The 19,874-nt window shown below is 36.5% G+C and overlaps 1 long non-coding RNA gene and 1 pseudogene across 2 annotated transcripts; one reads left to right on the forward strand and one right to left on the reverse strand.

Annotated features, from left to right (window-relative positions):
* LOC113070374 (eukaryotic translation initiation factor 3 subunit H-B-like) overlaps positions 1-18,741 on the forward strand; it is a 28,106-nt pseudogene extending 9,365 nt beyond the window's left edge.
* LOC113070380 (uncharacterized) lies at positions 4,244-6,754 on the reverse strand. 2 transcript variants are annotated; one of them, XR_003279914.1, is made up of 5 exons: positions 6,334-6,754; positions 5,627-5,681; positions 5,464-5,503; positions 4,962-5,060; positions 4,244-4,540 (listed from the first exon to the last, which is right to left on the reverse strand). It is a non-coding gene; the product is annotated as an uncharacterized LOC113070380 (long non-coding RNA). The 2 variants fall into 2 exon arrangements; XR_003279915.1 differs by having other exon boundaries at positions 6,143-6,375.
* Positions 18,742-19,874: the final 1,133 nt, after the last annotated feature.

Raw genomic sequence — 19,874 nt, forward strand, 5'->3', positions numbered from 1 at the left:
CTTCTCAAAACTAGCCCAATCCCGCTTTCAGAAGGTTCCCCGATAAAACATTGCTTCCCGGGGTTAAAACATACGTTTTTTAGCAGGGTTGCCTTGGTATAATTCGCATTTTAGAGGCTAAAGATCACGTTATTTGTATTGGGGTCGCTGCGACCCGCAGACATGAAAAACAACCACCACAGACTTGGCAACACTGGTTGGCATTTACTACACAGAGCCATAATTCACTGACAATCTACACAAAATCGATGTTAAAATCGCAGGCGATTCTTTGTCGATTTTGAAAGCAATTTTGTGTTAGTTGTCGGTAGACTACCGCTCTGTGTAGTAACTGCCGCTCCACCTGAACCAGTGTTGCCAAGTCTGCGGTTGTTTATCATGTCCCCGGTTTGAAGCAATCACAATACAATACCAATAACGTGATATTTAGCGCCTTAAATACTAATTTTTTTTTAGTTTTAAGAAGCAACTGGGCAGGATTTGTTGTAAAAACCTGGCAACCCTGATCTGAACGCACAGGCTGGAGATATACTTCTAATTACAGGAGCGTCTTTACTGATGAGAGGTGCATGAAAACCGCATTCGATTTTTTGCAGAGCCCTATTATTATATCATAACTAACCTGCTCCGTCTAGTCTGTAGGTCTCCGTGTCCTCTTTGCTTCGTGGTTTTTCTGTGCATGAAAAAATTGATGTGTGGCGTGAAAGCATGTGAAAAGAGTCAATTGTGTGTGTCTCACAGTGAATGCTTGAGAGTTGGCACATTAATTTCTGTTAGGGATACGCAGGACTCAGTTGCAGGTAACAGAGTTTATTTAGCCCTCACTGGGCAAACAGAAGAATGACTACTCCATAGTGCAGAATAAAAGAATCCTCTCAGCGGGGACCAGTCCAAGCGTCTTCTGTGACGCAACGTCAAATCACATCAACCAGAGCGTCATTGGGGACGCAACGTCAAAGGCTCACCAAAATCCCTGAATGAAAGGACAGAGTGCAGAGAGGAGCTGGGGAGAGGTCTCGGAAGATCCCAACAGGAAGGTGATGCAGGGACCGGAGGCAGAACCAGTCTAGACTGACAGGAACAGTTCCAGAAAAACACTTGGAGCCTAAAACATGACAAGGCAGGACTAGGCAGACTGGACAGGATGATCACACTCGAAGAACAAAACAATCACAATGGTCTGACAAAAGACCACGAGAGGAACTAAAATAGAGGAGAGCTAATGAGGGAGGAGGCTACTGGTGTAACGGAACACAGGGAATTAAGGGTAATGAGTGGGAGGGGGGAAGAAACACTGACAGCAGAACACATGAGCTGTCAAAACAAAACCCATGTGTTCTGAGACTAGACACACAGACAAAAAGACAAAAATACAGCAACACAGACCTAAGTCATGACAAGTTTCCAAGCAGAATAAAGGACAGGTTGATTATTGCTGTTTAGCGTTTGTATTAATCTATGATGTGTCCCTGTTTACGTACAGGGACATAAAAAATAAATTAAAAGAGATACGTGGGCCAAGGTGTCTGAGATTGTTCATTTTAAGTTAAGGATCCTAATATTTCGTCCACAACAATATTTAATGAGGTTAACTTATAACTCCTTGTGGTTAGTCTGCACGAGATCAACAAGCTTGTATGCTTTGCGGCCGCTTTAAATACAAAATAAGCATTCGATCTACGTTAGAGCGTCTGAGCGCTCACAAATCTTTCTGCAGCGTCGTGAGCAGAGCGTCAAGAGCGATTTTTGACGCTCTCGACGCCGACGGTGTGAATGCACAGTTAGGCTTCGGCTATGGCTGTAATGTTGTTGTGAAAGTAGGGGCGGAGCATAGAGACTATGCCGTTTCTCGTTTGTTACTATAGAGTAGACCAATTCACTTTATTGAGGCATACTGACCCCATCTGTTATGGAATGTGGAGTATGACTTTTTTTTTGCCAAACATTACAGATGGCACCTTTAAAAAACAGGTATGTATGAAATGGAACATAATATAGAGGTCTTGATATATATATAAATTATTTATTTATTTATTTACCATCCAAACTGTCCAAAAATTAAAGCTACGTATGCTTATGAAAGCTCTGATGTGAAAAATAAAATAAAATTAGATTAACTAATGAACTTAATTAATCAATAAGTCAGTTGTTGGATCACAAGTTAACTGTGACCTATCCCTATTAGCAACTTATCCATTGTCTGTCTCAAATTGGGTTCAAACTCAGGTCGTCCATGTAAGCACAACCATGCAATGTCTTCACACTTTAATTGGATGCAGTTTTTGTTCTTGGTAGCTTATAAGTAATTTTGCCATTATATATACTTTCATTCAAAAGTTTTTTTCTTTTTTTAAATTAACTAATAATAAAAACTCCACAAAGCTTCTAATAAAAGCTGATCAAAAGTGACAGTAAAGACATTTATAATGTAACAAAAGATTTGTACTTCAAAAATTGTGTCCTTTTAAACTTTCTGTTTATCAAGGAATCCTGAAACAATCACGGTTTTCACAAAAATATTTAGCAGCAAATCAACATATTCAAATGATTTTTGAAGGATCATGTGACACAAAGACTGAAGTAATTGCTGCTGAAAAATGTAATTTTAGAATAATAAAATAGAAAACAGTCCTTTAAATGTTAATAATACTATTTTTAGTCTTTATGATGAAATGCAGCCTATAAGAGACTTTAGAGCAGTAATCATGTATAATTTTTTCATGTTTAACCAACACTTATCTTACATATCTGTCTTTTAATGTACACAAACCCTGTTTTGGAGCCCTTTCCTGTTGAGTTGACATCCCAAATGTGCAAGCCGCTTGAATACCCCATTGCATGTGCTCACTTGTTGTCTCAGGGTGAGGTTAAGTGTCGCTTGTGGGGACAGTAAGCAGTGTTGTGAAGTTTACTGCACGGCCTAATGACTTTTTGCTCATCAGAGCGAGATCATACGGCTCTGTCATTTGCCCTGTTCAGGGTGGAGCGTGGCCTGTCACGTCTCCGCCGCAGCCCATGGCGAGGATTAGAGCCGCGGTTAATCTCCGGTTAGATCAGATCAGGCGAATGCCTCTTCACTGCCCCCTTAGGCACCGTTCACCACCCTCGCTCTCCCAGAATATTTGCTTTGAAATTCATTGTCACCATAACAAACCCTTGTTTTTCATTTCCCCCGCCTCCAGCAACTCTCTTCTAGTCCTCCTTTTCCCTTCTTTTCACTTCTCCCCATGTCTTCTCTGTTTGTCCTGGAAGATGATTCTAGGTCGGTAATGAGTGCCTGGAAGGCCCATCCTGTCTTGCAAGCTGGGTAGCATCTCACCCCGAGGCGAACCTAATTCAGGTCAGGGTCCGTGGAAAGCATGTGTGTTTGTGGCAGATGTTTGGGAATGTTTGTCCACTAATGGCACTAAAAACTTCGTTCATGTCCATTTCTATCTTTCCATTTATAAATTTCCCCCTAAGACACATTTTGATACACCCATTAGCATATTTCAGCCTGCGTTATTGCGCATCACTTATGGAGTAGTGTTTATTTCTTGTGATTTGTTTTCATTAGGCGGTCAGCATCACAGAAATGACTTCTGCCTCTCCTCGTGGGCTTGGGATATCGGATTATACACAGTGCCTGTGGCCCCCTCGCTTCAGACAACATATTCGTTTGTTTTGCACAGTCTGGGGCCTGTTGTAATGTTCAATATGCACCTCTGCAGCTGTCCCCGATCTGTAATTGCTACCAGTAACCTACTCCATCATTTTGAGTCATTTTGACCCACACTGTAAAAAGTAATACCTAGATCAAACTTATAAAAAGTGAGGCAAGTGGCTGCATTGGATGTTTTAAGTTGAGTCAACTTGCAGCCTTTTTCAAGTATAATAAACTCTGTAAAATTACTTAATTCAAACACAACAAAATCAAGTTGAGTTAACTAATAAGTGCTATATTAGTCAGTTAGATAAACCTAATTTTCTTGGTATATGTAACGTATTTATGTGTTGCTACAAGTAACCTGTACTCATTTTAGTTAGGTTTTATGAACTTTATGCTCATACTAAATTTAACCTAATCAAGTGTGAATAAACATTTTAATTAAGTCCTGTCTATTACCTCAGAAAATACATCTAAATGTCCATATTCTAAGCAGTACAGTAAATCACTTTACATAAACAGACTTTATCAATAACAATTACACATTCAATTGAAGAAGAAAAAGATGGGAAGACAGATTAAAGAGAATAACATTTATTCAATGTCAACTAGTGTCACTTTTAACAGTGCCTACAAAACATACAAAAGTATGCATAGGGTCCAATCCCACAAAGAGCCTGTGATATATCTCAGAAGTATACACCAGATTTGAGTGATATTAGAGGTTGTGGGCATAGACAAGTCCACACAGGAGGTTTTCTACAGGTTTGGCACACCTCTGACCATGGGCTGTCCTTCTACTGTGATAATCCCAATCGTGTTTGGCTGATGGCGCATGTATATTTTCAGTGGGGAACTGCCAAGCTCAGCGTGCACCTCTGTTTCATCATGACTCTATTGGGAAGACAAAAAAGAATCAAGAGTTTGGTCAGACAAACAGGTATTGAGATGAATATAGCAGACTGGTAGAAGACAGATACGACACAAAGTCAAAGTTGTACTTTTTAGTTGCTTAAGGTGATGCATACTAGATGGATACTTTGACTAGAGCATGTGACCAGAGTGAAGTCTACCATGACAATGTCATAGAGTGTTGGTACTATACTATCATGATCTACTGTAGCATGAGTGTTGTCTTTTCTGGTTCAAAGGATACATTACAATAAAACAATGCAATTTTCCTTGCCTGTACCTTATTGGTCATCACTTTACTGTATTAAATATATTTCAAGAACAAAGTAATTACCCCATATCATCACAATAGTAATAACACACAGACAGAAATTAGATAAGTAGCTTTAAGCCCAGTACATACATGGTGGACACTGATGAGGTCTTCCTTTCCCTCCCATATGTACTCAATCAGGCATCTCAGTACCACTTCTCTCCTTTTCTCCACATAGCCAGACGGATCCTGTCAACAAGTAAAATCTGATCAAAATTCACTGCCTGATGACAGTATCACAAATTAGAGAACCTCTGTATTTCAACCATGCAATTGATGTAAAAGGTTGTACTATACATACACCACTACCACTGTACTGTACAAGATCTCACACTATCACCAGCATCTCACAAAATTGAGATTTAACTGACCATGTAGGCTGTATTTATCAGTATGAATCAAGCTTCTATTAGTGCAGTAGTAGGAGGCAGAAAGGTGATCATATCTGCCTTCTATTGGTGGTTGGTACATAAAACCTAATTCAGAAATGTAATTGTATGGAGCCAACACTATTGTTTGCAATTTTACCTATGTTTTACTTACCTGGGAATAATTATAGCTTTAACTGTATCTATTCTGAAGTTTTTCTTACCTGTATCTGAAGACCCCAGGTAACAAAAACGCTTGGTTACCTAAAGACAGAAAAAATATGCATGTTAGAATAAGTTTAAAAACCAGTGGTAAATGTAAAATATTTAAGTAACAGGTTAAAAATAGTTTTATGGTTTTGAGCCAGTGCTATCAAATGCACTTACAACTCTGCTGCTGATAACACGAGGACCCCACGACAGCTGCATGCCCCACCGGAGACTGTGTTATTAAGATGAAATTGAATAAGTCAAGTCACCTTTATTTACAGTACACAGCACTTTGAAATATATATATATATATATATATATATATATATATATATATATATAAAAAGTCTTCTTTGTTGCCTTTTTCTCCATCACACTTTAGAAAACATTATATATCACCTGAAAACATAAAATCTCAAAATTCATCCTTTGAAACCCATTTTAAATTTATCTACCATGAAAATTGTACATCAAAATCATGTTACAAAATGTTTTCAGTCGTGAATTATAGGTTTGGATCATGCACTTTCAAGTCTATGTTCAAAAATGTGAATGGCAGTTAACAGGGTAAGTTAACGCTAACTAACGATTAAAAGTGATATTATTGGTAAAATTAAAGCCAAAGTAGTCTTAAGACATAATAGGCATTACTAAAGCACTTGTTTAATTTCATATTAACAACACGGTCTTAACTGCTGTTGTCTTCTGATCGTTGCATACAAGACTTCACTGCTTAGCACTGTGTAGCCAACTTAGCTTGCCATGTGTGCAGGATAGCTAGCTATACAGTACAATTTGCAAACCTTACTTTAGCTTCCTAGTTGAGTGAACGATTTTGCGTGACTTTACATCACCAATAAATTGCCAAAACTTGCACATCTTACCGTGTTAATCAGTCTGTGAAATTTAGATCAGCTGCAGCTTTCAAACAGTTGAAGTGCCGAGGAAGCATCTGCCTTGGAAAGTCCCCGCCAGTGAAAAAGGGATAAATCCAACTTAATTTTTATGTGTTTTTTATTTCAAATATTTAAGTTTGATGAACACACATGCCACATCGACAGCTGCTCAAATAAATTGTGTATTTCAACTCACTTTTATAACATTTCTTGTACACAACAAACTCATACAAAAAGCTACCCAAATAAATTGCTATTGTTTTACTTAAAATATATTGTTATGTAAAAAGTGATATATTTTAAGTAAAGAGGAAGTATATTTATACTTTTTAGTATAAAACAAATAAAATAAACTAGATTACAACTATTTAAAATATATAAAACCTACTGTGTGGGTGTAGCACTTTTTACAGTGATAAACGCATGCTAGGTTTATTCTCTAAATATTTTCTAATTCTATAATTATTACATTTCTAATTATGACGTGGTCAAAGATATAATAATTTAAATAGTGCCTGTCACAAATGTTTTTGAGAAAACACCCTCTAAAGATTCTCTGTTTTTTGGACAGTTACTAAATGCAGTTTTTAATTGTTTAAAGAAGTCTATCTAGAATATAGTTAATATATTTAATAATAGTAATAGTATATTTGTTATTCTAGTGATTACATTGTAGCTACTCTAATCCAAAGTTTACTTACTTACTTACTACACGCTGTGACTTTCCTGAGGAAAATGTAACATGCTGTTTTGTTTGACGTCCTTTTGTGGTTTAAACTAAGGGTGTTCAATTTTTGTGGTCGACCCCAACTCCCAGTCTATCGTAGGAGTCAATCGAATCGATTCCTCTCTCAATTTACATCATATACACATACATCAGAACAGGGTCAAGAAAAGAATACAAGATTGCAGTCATTATTACAAACTTATTCTGTATTTCCAAAACGGAACCTTAAATTCCCTTTATTAAAACAATGTGTTAAAATTTGTCCAGTTTAGAGATGTCATTACCTTGAAATGATGAGTAGCCTATAAACATCGCTACCAGGGCTGTGCAATTATTCACATATGATTGTCATGCACATCTCATCAGTAAAGCCGGTTTCATGATTGGTAGTAAATCGCCATCAATTGCTTTCAGATGGAGTGGCATTTACTTCATGGAGCCATAGTTCACTGACAAGCTAGGCAATATTGTGTTCATAATCGCAGATGAATCGCATTTGATTATGAACACGATATTGCCTTGCTTGTCAGTGCTCTCAGTGCCCTTATGCAGTGCTCAGAGCGTGCTTCTGCAGCCGGTTCTGATCCCCGCGCAAATGTTATTCAAATGAGTGCCCAAATTGATGTCTCACCTCTTGCATTTGCGTGGCTTCGGTGAGAGTAAGGAGAAGTCTGGGCCAAGGTGTTTTGCAGGCTTGGGATTTTAGCGTTTCAATGGGTGCGCATGTCTGTGTTGGGAGATAAAGTTATCTGTGTCGGGCACACACTGGGTCAACTCCATCCTTCATGCAGACTCCTGAATGGAGAGCGACGCTGGAACTCTGTTTGGTAAAGTGGAGGTGTTGTGGTGCGAGATACTAAAAGGGTTTGCTTCACGCAGCAGCAACAAAGTGGATGAAAACGCTAATGAGGCTAATGACTCACTTTTAGACTGATACCACCTCCTCATCCTCCTCCTCTCTATCCTCTGCTTCGTGCAGCTTGTAGGCACAGCAACCAAGACAAAGGTGAGCGCCTGACAGAGAATTGAGGACAAGAGGTGACGGTGTGAATTGGGGGTAATTGGAGTGATGCAGTGCCCTTGTGTGTTGGTTTGCAGTTGAAAAAGTTATCTTAAAATGTTAAATAAAATTGCTATGTCACCTTACTCCATCATTTTGGAGTTTTATGCACTGAATGAAAGACTGTGTTTTATTATATAATTATAATAAATGTTTTATGTCTTATTATATAATTTCTACTTTAGACATCATCAAGATATAATCATTTAATCAGTCAATCACTTTATTTATAAAGCACCATTAAACACAACTTCCGTTGACCAATGAGCTATACTGAATGCAAAAATTTTAAATAAGCACCATAACATGATAAAATACAATGACAAACAGAACAACCACATCAACATTCATTTTGTATAAGACAGATCAAATAGGAAAGTCTTTAACCTCACTTTAAAAATGGACAAGGTGGGTGCAGTCCTAATTGCAGGTGGGAGATTGTTCCACAGTCCTGGAGCAGCAATAGAAAATGCTCTATCTCCTCTGTTCTTAAGTTTTGCTCTAGGAACCACCAGGGGCGATTCTAAGATTTTCATTTTAGGGGGGCTCAGCCCCCAATAAGGGTATGATTAAAAAATTATATTTGACTATTAGGGTAGGGTTGTATACTACTAACCTTATTGCAATCCACTATTCCATTGTATTCCCTGTATTTCATATATGGGAGTAGGAGTACTGACTGAGCCATATACAACACTGTAAAAAAAAACTAATACAGTTTTTTAGATGTGACCAGTCACTGGAAAATTTTGAATTGGGAATGTAGATTTTTACAATAAAGACTTCCTGATTCAGTATTAGGACATTCATGTTTATCCTTTGATGATACCACAGCTTTTTCTTATGAAATGTACGTGGAAATTGGCAGAAAATTAAAAACAACATAAGGGTTCAATGACTGCAATGAATCTTGGGAATACAGTGGTATTGTGTGCGTGAGGCTGTCTGTTCTATTCTCACCTGACTGTTGCTCATTTGCAGACCTACTCCCGCACGACAAAAAAATGTTGTATATCCATCTACAATGAAAAATAAATTATTATATTTTATTATTATTATTATTATTCATTTTTAGCTTTTTAGCCTTTATAATCAACAATACAGTTGGTTATACATCAAGTCAGCCCCTGGAAATTAATTTCATTTCAAATCATTTAACTAACCAGCTAATATTCATTAAGAATATAGACAAAACATGTATTAATGTAATTGTCTATTGGCAATATGTTTAATCTGTTCTATATTTATTTCTATTTATTCAAAATAACACCATTATCAATTTGCCACTTCTATAAATCAATTACTTAAAAAAAAAAAAAAAAAAATTCACAGATCCCTTTACTCTTACTCTAATATATGTATCATGATACACTAATGATTCATTATTACTTAATACAAAATCATATTTAATAATACAAAACAAAATAACTCCACATGATGTTTCTCTCTCTGTGCCATTTAGTGCTTTCAGACAATGATGTGTGTCTTTAATCATTTCTGTGAATGGCTGCATAATGTAATGCCGAAATACACAATAATATGTTTTGAATTTTGAAAAGTAAATTAAAATAAATCATGATCGTTTTGTAAAGTATGTTTTCATGGGTGTTAATCGCTTCATTTTTGTTGGAAGAAAAAACAACTGTCACACCGTGATAAAGGCTGAAGGTGAACGCAGCGAAGACGTATTGGTATTGGATGCGAGAACACACACACACACACACACACACACACACACCTTGTACTCTCTGATGTTCGCTCTGCTCGGCGCCCCTGTGGATTGAAAAACGCGCTGAATCCATGCAGACTCAGATCAGGGGAGGAGCCGGAACTTGATGCAGCTTGCCACCGTTTCAAATGAGTTTTTAAAGGGGACTGAAGCGATCACTAATTAATTAATCAAATAATTTTTTAGGGGGGCTGGGCATAAGTTTGAAGCCCCCCTAAAAAGGGCCTAGCGACGCCCCTGGGAACCACTAAGAGGTCTAAGTTCGCAGACATAAGAGCTCTTGTAGGTTGGTGGAGTGTCAGTAGATCAGAAAGGTAAGCTGGAGCTTACCCATTTAGTGGCTGTCAAAAATGCCCTCTAAAGATTCCAAACTTTTTTGACAAAATTACTTATTTATTCAAATATCAGGGTGTATTTATTATATAACTAATTGGCATTTTGAAAGGCTTTGTGATTTTAAAAATACCAAAATGCCAGAGCGTGTCACATATAGTGTGTAAATAGAAATGTGGCACCTAAATGTTCAACAATTACAGATCTGGTGATTGAGGAAACCAAACAAGGTGTTTTTTACATTATTGACATTTTGCATGTGCATATGAGGTCATTATCATATTGAATATTGCAACATCATGATCAAACAATATTTGTGACATATGGTGCACCTGCTCTTACAAAACAGCCTTATGCTCCTTGGTTGTTATATGATCATTAAGTGCAATCATTGGATGAAATGACTTCCATGCGACATCTGGCCTTAACCTTTCATGCCCTTGCATTTACCATTTGACAACCGTCATCGATGGTTCAAGGGCTTTTTTCAAAGGTAAACGCATTTGGTTTTGAGAAATTGGGGTGAAGACACAACAAACAGGAATGCTTTTTTCATCATTTTAGAGAGCCCCTTACCGCAGGTTATGCTCAACCAAGGGTTTCTTTTGTAGAAAAATGGAACATTTTCAGCCTAATTTGTTTTAAAGAAAGGTTTTTCTAGTTTTTTTTCCAGTTTTTTGATTTGTACTTTATTCCAATTTTTTGTAATGGAAGTAAACAAATTTGTGTTGTTTTGTTTTTGGGCCATAGCCAATACTGCTAATTGGAAACAACTTTTTATAGTGTTGAAGTGTTTCAGTTTATGTTGTCTAAATCTATAAAAGGTACACAGGTAGCTACAGTGTTTCATGTGGCTTAGCTGCTGAATTTGGGAAACAACTAAAGAGACTTGTAAATGCAAGCTCTTTGGTAAAATCTAATAGCCTGACTGCTAGTAACCAACACATTCATAGCAGTGAAGAAAGAGAAGAGCTCAAGATCCTAAAATTTCAAGAAATGCAAACATTTTAATAATGCATAAGCAGTTTATCACAGTAACTCAAGCTGCAGTGGTGGTAGTAGTAGTAGAAATGGGCCGTATGCTATTCTGTCAGGGGATCGTTTGTGGAAAATGGAGATTTGCAGCACTGTGAGGCTCTGTGATTCTGTCAAGACATTGCCGCGTTGAAACAGTCAGAGCAGATGCTTCAGCAGATGGAGTGTACAAACACTAGTCCATTTTTGGGTTGGTTTGTAGATCTAGGGCTTAGTGTATTATGGTCTGTCTCTGGAGAATTAGACATGATGTGCAGTAACTTCCATTGTTGTCTAACTAGATGTTTCAAAACCAGAATCCTGATGAAAGTCAAAGTCCAAAGACCATATCCAGACCAACATGTTTTCAGACCAAAACCACAGACCGTGACCTTTTGAACTTTGCAAAGTACTTTCTGATTGACTACTTCAGTCACTCACAAAAAGTTTTTTTTTTAATTTTATTTTATGAACCTTGCATCAAATTAAACTTATCCACAACGAGTTTTGGGAACATATGAGTTGTTTTTGTAGTTCATACGCTGTCCAAGACTTTATTCAAGGCTTTAATAGCTTAAATTGCTTGTTCTGGGAACATTCTAGTGATTCCTGGCAGTAACACGCCCTGTTTCTGGGGCACACTTTCGTCCCTAGTTTGTGTTCTCCAAGGGTACTTATTGACTTTGTTGGTCTTGACTCATTGGTTGTGCTCAATGTGAGTTGGCTGACTTGAAGGGTGCAGAGTTCTCCGGGCTTATCGCCACAGGGGCCCCTCCCTGCCTTCCCCACCAAAGGCTATTCACTAGCATTGGAACACTGTGCTGTGTGTGATTCATGGTTTTATTTTTGTGGGACCACTTGTGTCATAAAGTAGGGCGTCTTTCTCGCCGCCTGACAAAAAACGGTAACTAAGTGATGGATATGAGCTTCTCACTGAGACTTGGTTTGGTCATGCTCGGCAAGACATCAGCATGAGGTTATCTCTTTAACATCGCAGAATCTGATATCTTTCATACTTCTCCCTTACAGCCTAGATCTCTCATGTTCCCATTTTAGTCGTGTTGTATTCCCCCCCCCACTCGGATCTTCTTGTAGGAATGTTCTCATTGTATTCATATTGGCTTCATATGGTTTTGAAAATTTTTTATGACATTTTCAAGTCAGTTTTCAAGGTAAAAAAAATGAAATTTTAATAGATGTCATGAATTTATTCATTCATAAATATGAGACATCACACATTACATTTTTACAACAAGATCTAAACTTGCCTTGTCAAAAAAAAAAAAAAAAAAAACACAAAATGATTTGAACTTTTAAGCAGCTTATTGACCTTGACACACAGTCAGTCGTTAAGGTTTGCAGTGGTGTTCCATGATTTCATCTGCTGTTTTATGTTTCTACAAGTTGGTCATACCAGATGGCTTTGATTTGATTAGAATTTTGTAACTTAATTTCCCTATATTACTACTTTTACTGTATTTTTGTTAAATAACTCCATCCTTTGTGAGCATATGAGACTTAAAAAAAAAAATACTAAATTAATACAGAGTGCAAAATTTTGTATAGTAGCGAATTAATTGTTTGAATAAATTTCAAATTTTCACATTTTCATTGACCCATCTATAGCCTCACTGGTTTAAATCAATAGCGGTCATGTGTATATTTGCTGCTTTTCTGCACATCTTTCTGACTGATTCATCTCTTCTGCTCACCCTGATTTATGATGAGTATGATATTGAATCAAAATAATAAATATATCTAGATCCAACAACAGCAGTAATATGAGACAGAAAGAGGGATGCATGAACTCACAGACACGCACCTCTTCCATCCGAGCTTACGGAGCCCACCAGGGAGGTGTCAATCTCCTTTAGCTGTATTTCCTTCTCCATCTCTTCAGGGCTGAAGCAATGCCTTGCTGCTCAGAAGAAATATGATTGACAGATCGGCAGGAGCCTGTGATGTGGTGTAGATGATTCCTCTGGTGTAATTAGGAGGCAGGGACTATGGAGTAACGGAGAGAGAGACAGATACACCTCCCGCTTCCCGAGGGGCATAGCATGCACTGAGGCGGTCAGCTAGCTGAAGGGGTTACAACAGCTTAGTTCAGCCTGTCTAGCAGAGAAAAAGGCCTCAGGACATGATACTATTAAGCGTTGGAACATATTGTACAAGCCGTGTCAAGCTTAAGACCGTAGCCAAACAGCCAGGAAGGTCTCCTGTTTGATTTAGATTCAATTTATGCCGGATTTGATGAATTATGGAAACCAGTAGCATGCTTGTTTGTTTTATTTGCCCTGCTGATTACTTGCTTGTTAGTGTGTTTACATGTGTGTGTCGGTGATTGCCTGCAGATCATACAGATTTACAATTAGGTTCAGCTTTGTTCAGAAAACCAAAAAAAGTGCTTACGCTAGATGGCGCCATAGATCTTTAGCTAGACGCTAGCTTTCTATGATGGCACTGTGCTTATTTAAAAGCATAAATAGTGTCTTTAATGCTTCACATCCTTGCTTGGATCGGTACAAAGTGCAAGTATGACCTCAGCTTTGACAGGTCTGCTATTTCTGCTGCTGAATGTTCTTATCAAAAGGATGAACATAGAAGAACATAGTAGACAGTCCACGTGTAATGGCTAATATGATGTTAGCTATGGAATTGTAGGCTTAAGAAACAGGAAAAGTGCATGAAGAGAAGAAAAGGTCAAGGTTTTTGAGCTCTGAGGATTTCTTCTTTGCTGATGTAGCCATTCTGAAGTCAGTATAAAGCCAAAGTTCATTGTATGGAATCAGAAACCCATGCCTGTTCATTTAAATGAGTTTTTGACATCCTTATGGGAACATATAGTCTTATATGAAGGAGTATGAGGGTTATTTATAATCTATGATATGATAGATATTTCATTATTAAACAGCTAAAATGTACGTCCCTCATCAGAACAAAACAAAAAAGTCAGCATTGGTTTCAGAAAAGCCCCTATGAACATTGTTCATAACTTTACATTTTGTGTCCTACAGAAGAAAGTAAGTCCTCCAGGTTGTAGGCAACATGAGTAAATTAAGGCAGAGTTTTCTAGATGCACAATCTATTGACAACATATTGGCTACTGATATTAAATATATATTTTATTTGTTGGTATTATTTTACATTTACCATTGCCATCTTTTAAAGTTATAGAAGTTATAGTTATCTTTAAAAACTGTATGAATTAAGCAACACTGTTAAATTGAATTATCCCAAAATTATTATCAGTTCATGCTGAACACTATTTTCTAATTTTTTTAAAGAAATAAATACTTTTATTAAATTGATTTAAATGTGACCGTAAAGTTTAATGTTACAAAATTTCATTTTCAAATAAATGGTTTTCTTTTGAACTTTATAAAAAAAAAAATGTAATAAATGTATCATGGTTTTTACAAAAATACTACGCAGAAAAATAATTACTGTTTTCATTATCATTGCTAATAAAAGATTACTTGAGCACCAAAATACATTTTTACTGTATTTTTCATTCCAGCGTTTCTGAGACTAAATGTTAAACAGTAAACTTTTGAACAGCAGTCTATTTTTATTTATTTTTTTATTTGTAGTATTTTATATGCATACATTTTTTTTTTTACATTTATTTAGAACAAAGTATTATAGAATTTTACTATGGGCTATTTATCATTTACCTGCCAAAATATTAATTCCTAAAATTTGCAGTTTTAGGTTCAGTTTAAGGTGACCTGCCGCTTTAAGTGTGCTCAGATCTTGAATTTGCATGCCATGGAAGTAGATCTTCACACATTTTTCTGGGCTATCCTACCCTATCGCAGAGACCTGACAAGCTGTCACTGTCTAAATTTATCTAACAAGTCTGTGAGCCTTGTATCAGAAAAGGGGGAAAAGAAATAAAGAAAAGGACCAAGAGATGGAGACGGGTGTCTAGATGGAACTAGAGTGAGATGGCGCCTCTCATTAGCACTCCAGGTGCTGAGCTGTAACATCACGAGCTGCTGCCCCAGGTTTCAGCATGTGTGGAAAAAAATGCATCGGCTTGCCTGCAGATGACATGTGTCACATTCGATCCTGTCCTTATTTATCCAGGACACGATAAAAGAACACATCCGTGGGGGAAAAAAAGTGGTGACCATGTTTATTTTGCAAGTGTTATTCAGCCAATAAATGTTTTAATAATCATCAGTTTATTTGATAATAATAAGAAAATTTTTATCACCAACTATCGTAAATTGTTTTGTTTTTTTTGAGGAAAAACAGTTTTATTTCGCACATTTTAAACGTTTGTAAACGTTAAGAAACGTTTTAATGAAAATTAATAATTTTTTAATAATCACTGAATATTTATTTATTAAAAAAAAATTCTCAATATTCTGTTTTATTGAGAAAAAACAGGCTTCTTTGCACATTTTGAACATTTCATCCAGCCAATAAATGTTTTATTTATAATTACTGTGCATTTGTTATTCATTAAATTTTTTTTTTATCACTAATAATTATTATTCAAAATGTCCTATTTTAATAAAAAAAGAATAGCTCCTTGACTTTTGACATAACAATACTTTCCATCAATATTTAAAATGAAACTCCTTTATGTATTCAAGCCTATCTCAGAATGAGTGCGGTCCCTGTCCCGAATGCTGCACTTGATGTGGATTTGCGACCATGGGGTGTCCCGTTTGAAATTTGAGGTGCTCACGACCAGCACAATCTGTTTGCAATGGTTTGGACTTCACTTTTCTTTTTTCTGTTTTATGGTTTGCTATAGGTGAAAATTGTAAGTCCAGTTGCTTTGCATGTTTCTGTGTAACAAGCTGCACGATTACAGAGTACAGAGGAAAGCAATGGCTATTATATTTACAAAACCCAAAATACACTCTGCCTTTGACCTTGGGGTGTTAAAGAGTGATGATTGATGTTATACTGTTTAATTGGAACTTTTTGATCATTTCTTTTTTGGATTCTTCTTTAAAATTAGCATTTTGAAATCGAGGCGCCAACACTGCTGTGCAGATCTGCAATTTTTAGGCCTCCTTGTTTTTCTGTTTGTAAACCACAACATTTGAAGTGTCCACAGAAGAAGTCAAAAAGTTCATGTGAGGTCTCGGGTCATAAAAAAAACAAACAAAAAAAAAACATATAAAATAAATCTTCCAGGCAAAAAATCTGGTGGGTTTGGCCATGTTTTCATATTTTTTTAGGGTGGTGTTTCTTTCCGAATGAAAATCCATTTAATTACAGGATGCCATCAGCTAGACTCTCATTATCTTGTTTTGTGTGTTGTTGTTTCAAGTGTTTTAGGGGATTTGGGTTTGTATGTTTTGTCTGGTTTTTTTTTTTCATTTTACATCTTTTCTGTTTTCTTTATTCTCATGCAACTCATTTGTCCTTGCAAAATCTGGTTTGTGGTTTCCAAACTGTGCTGTGTACTGGAATGCACACATTTTTTACTGCTTTTGAAGTCCGCTTTGTATCCACTCTAAAAGAGTCATTTGTTTTCGTCCCCTCCAACCCTCCTTTCTCACACATTTCCTCTCAGAGATGTGCTCCCCCCAAAGGATCAACCATTTGATTAGTTTACATTTTTTTTGAGTTACTGCTGCCTTCCATCCTATGGCTAGTCTTCATCTCGCAGATGTTTTCTCATGAGAGCGGACCACTTCTTATTCAGTGTACCTTATGAGACTCTCTGGCTGTTTTAATAAAATGAAGCCCCTTGTTATGTCCATCCTCGACATGTTTCCTCTGTTAATAATCCTGCTATCTCCCTTTTGCACTCAGGATAAAACCGAATGGCCTTTGAATTGTCAGAGGGGGTATTTTCGGGACAACAGGATTCTGGCTTGGCACACGAGAGTGGAAATTGTTGTCCAGCTAAGCCGAGGAGTTAATGTGTCTGTGTTCATACATTTATCCCTATCTGTAGTACCAAATCTGGCTGTGTTTGGGTCGAAGTTTCCAGTGTTGACAGGAAGCCCAATCCTCCAAGTGCACTCTGCAGAAGTGCATGTCTGTCCTGAAAGTGTGTGTACTTGCACAGATACTCATGTGATCATATACTACTGTATTCACTAGGGATGCCACTCATCTTAATACCAAGAAATCCTTTTCAGCATCATATATCTTGTTAGTCTTTTTTTTTTTTTTTGCGATAGTGCATATGCTAGAAAAGACGAGGATGTATTTTTACATGGTACTGAAGCACAGACACTTTATGCACTGAACATGAACAGACTGCTTTTTAATCATTTTGTGGATTCAAATAAGATTACCTCAATCTTACTTTGGTTGTCCTCCACTTATCCCAACTTTATCCTAAAATCCTTCTGAATATTAGGATATCCAGATGCTATTGTGCTAAATTGTGAATACAAGTTTAAAAGGATATTGATGCTGCTTTTTTTCATACAGCTGAAGCTTACAGTGACCATAGGCAGTCAGAAAAGATAAAATCTACTATATTATGTATTTTTGGAATTGTGACAGTATTTCTGCACTATATATAATTATAAATATATATTATATATATATATATATATATATAATATATATATATATATATATATATATATATATATATATATATATTCTTTATTCTTATTGTTGCTCATACTAGTGATAATTGTATATTTTAAGCATGTTTATAAGATTGTGAAATATTATTGATTATTATTATTAGTAATCAATTATTATTAACCATAATTTTGTAAAAATATTGTAGTTACAATATATTTTTGATAATTGCTATTATTCTAAATTATATTATTATGAATATCATTATATAATAATTATTATAATTTTTGTATTAATATTATGTTGTTTTAAACATCTTTTGATTTTTTTTCTGTGGTTAACAAGACAAAGATATCAAATTAGATTTTTTCCCCACTGTAATAAGACATAATATTTGCTTTGTTTGATGGTGTGTTTGTGTGTGTGTATAATGAAGTATTCTTTATTAAAATTTTCTAGTGCAGAATTCTAGTATTTAATTTTCATCTTCATAGCAATCAACGTGTTTGGCAAAATAGCATCATCTTTAATTAAGAAATATTGATATTCACAGCTGAAATCACTTATTGGTTGAGTATCGGTCTCTAGACTCCAGACCAGGCGAATTATAACCCTTAACAGCTCTCTAACTGACAATAAAAACAAAGTGGACATGATTATATCTGTAAGACATTTTCCCTCTCAAGGCACTTTGCATGTTCTTGTTGTTTGCTGTGGCCTATTCTTCAGGTGAAGAGGTGCTCAAAGCTCCACATAATGAGATGGACAATAATCATCAAGCAAAATGTGCAACTGAGAAATCACAACATCATGCCTTCTTTCCCACACTGATGCCTTTTTCTTTTTTTTTCTCTTGTAGTTCAGGATCAGATGAAGATAAGTTTGCGCCATGTAAACATTGATCATCTTCATGTGGGTTGGTACCAGTCAGCTTTCTATGGTTCTTTTGTCATCCGGCCCTTCTGGACTCTCAGTTCAGCTCCCAACACGCCATCGAGGAGTCAGTTGTGCTATATGGTAGGTTTTTTTTACTCAGACTTTTTTTTTTGTCTCTATCACTCAGCATGTGCATATAAACGATTGTCCATATCACTTTGCCAAATTATTTCAGTTATTTCAAAGGTCCTACAACACAGCAAATGATCCAAAACCCACAATGACAGTCACCAAGCCAATAGATATATCAAAGTATAGGATAAAAATGACAAATTATTTCCACGTTTTTCCTATACGAAATTGATTTATTGTCCACAGAAGGCACACACTATTTCCCCTCTGTCTGTCCTAATGCATACATATGCATAGAAACTTGCTGTGCTTCCCCGCAACTTTAGCAAAAAAATAGTTTTGCAGCTTTCTCAGTGGAGGAGACGTTCTTCTTCACTGTTCTTGAATCATTTAAAGCAGTTAAAAACAGTTTCACTCTCTCTCTAATAACTGTGCTAGACTGCATTAATAGCTATATTATCATAGCATTAACTGTATTATCAATGCATAATCATTTGCTCTAAAAGCTCTAAAATGACATTTTTGGAATTATCAATGGAGGCTTATCATTCTTTTATATATATATATATATATATATATATATATATATATATATATATATATATATATATAAAAACCATGTATCATAGTATAATAGTTTCCATATATTAAGCAGCACAACTGCATGGTTTTGCATGGTGTCTGAGAAATTTAGCTGTCCTTTCTGGTATCATCAGATTGCTTTTTTTTCCTCTGGACTTCTCTATCTCTATTTCTGAACATACTTGTTCTCTCTCTCACACACACACACACACACTTCTTTTCTACTGCACTGTCTGCTCTACCACTTTTCCTTTCCTCTTTCTTCGTCTCTCTACCCCATGGTTTCTCGGCTGTGGACAGCATTCCCCCCTTGTGTAAACAGGAGGCTGGTGTGTGTAGTGGGCCCGGCAGAAGCCTTGTCTAGACAGGGTTTCCTCCCCTCTGTTTATTTAGCCTGCTATCGCAGAGCTGATGTGTACCTTCAGGAGTGGATTCACGAGCCGGACACCCCCTCATCTGCCGGCACAGACGCCACCCATCCCAGATGTCCATGGGCCGATGGTGGAGGAATCTTCAGACAAGCTGCATTAACAACAGATCTGTTCCCCCAAACTCACACA

The sequence above is a fragment of the Carassius auratus genome, unplaced genomic scaffold (assembly GCF_003368295.1).
Source record: "Carassius auratus strain Wakin unplaced genomic scaffold, ASM336829v1 scaf_tig00003805, whole genome shotgun sequence".
Classification (NCBI taxonomy): Eukaryota; Metazoa; Chordata; class Actinopteri; order Cypriniformes; family Cyprinidae; genus Carassius; species Carassius auratus.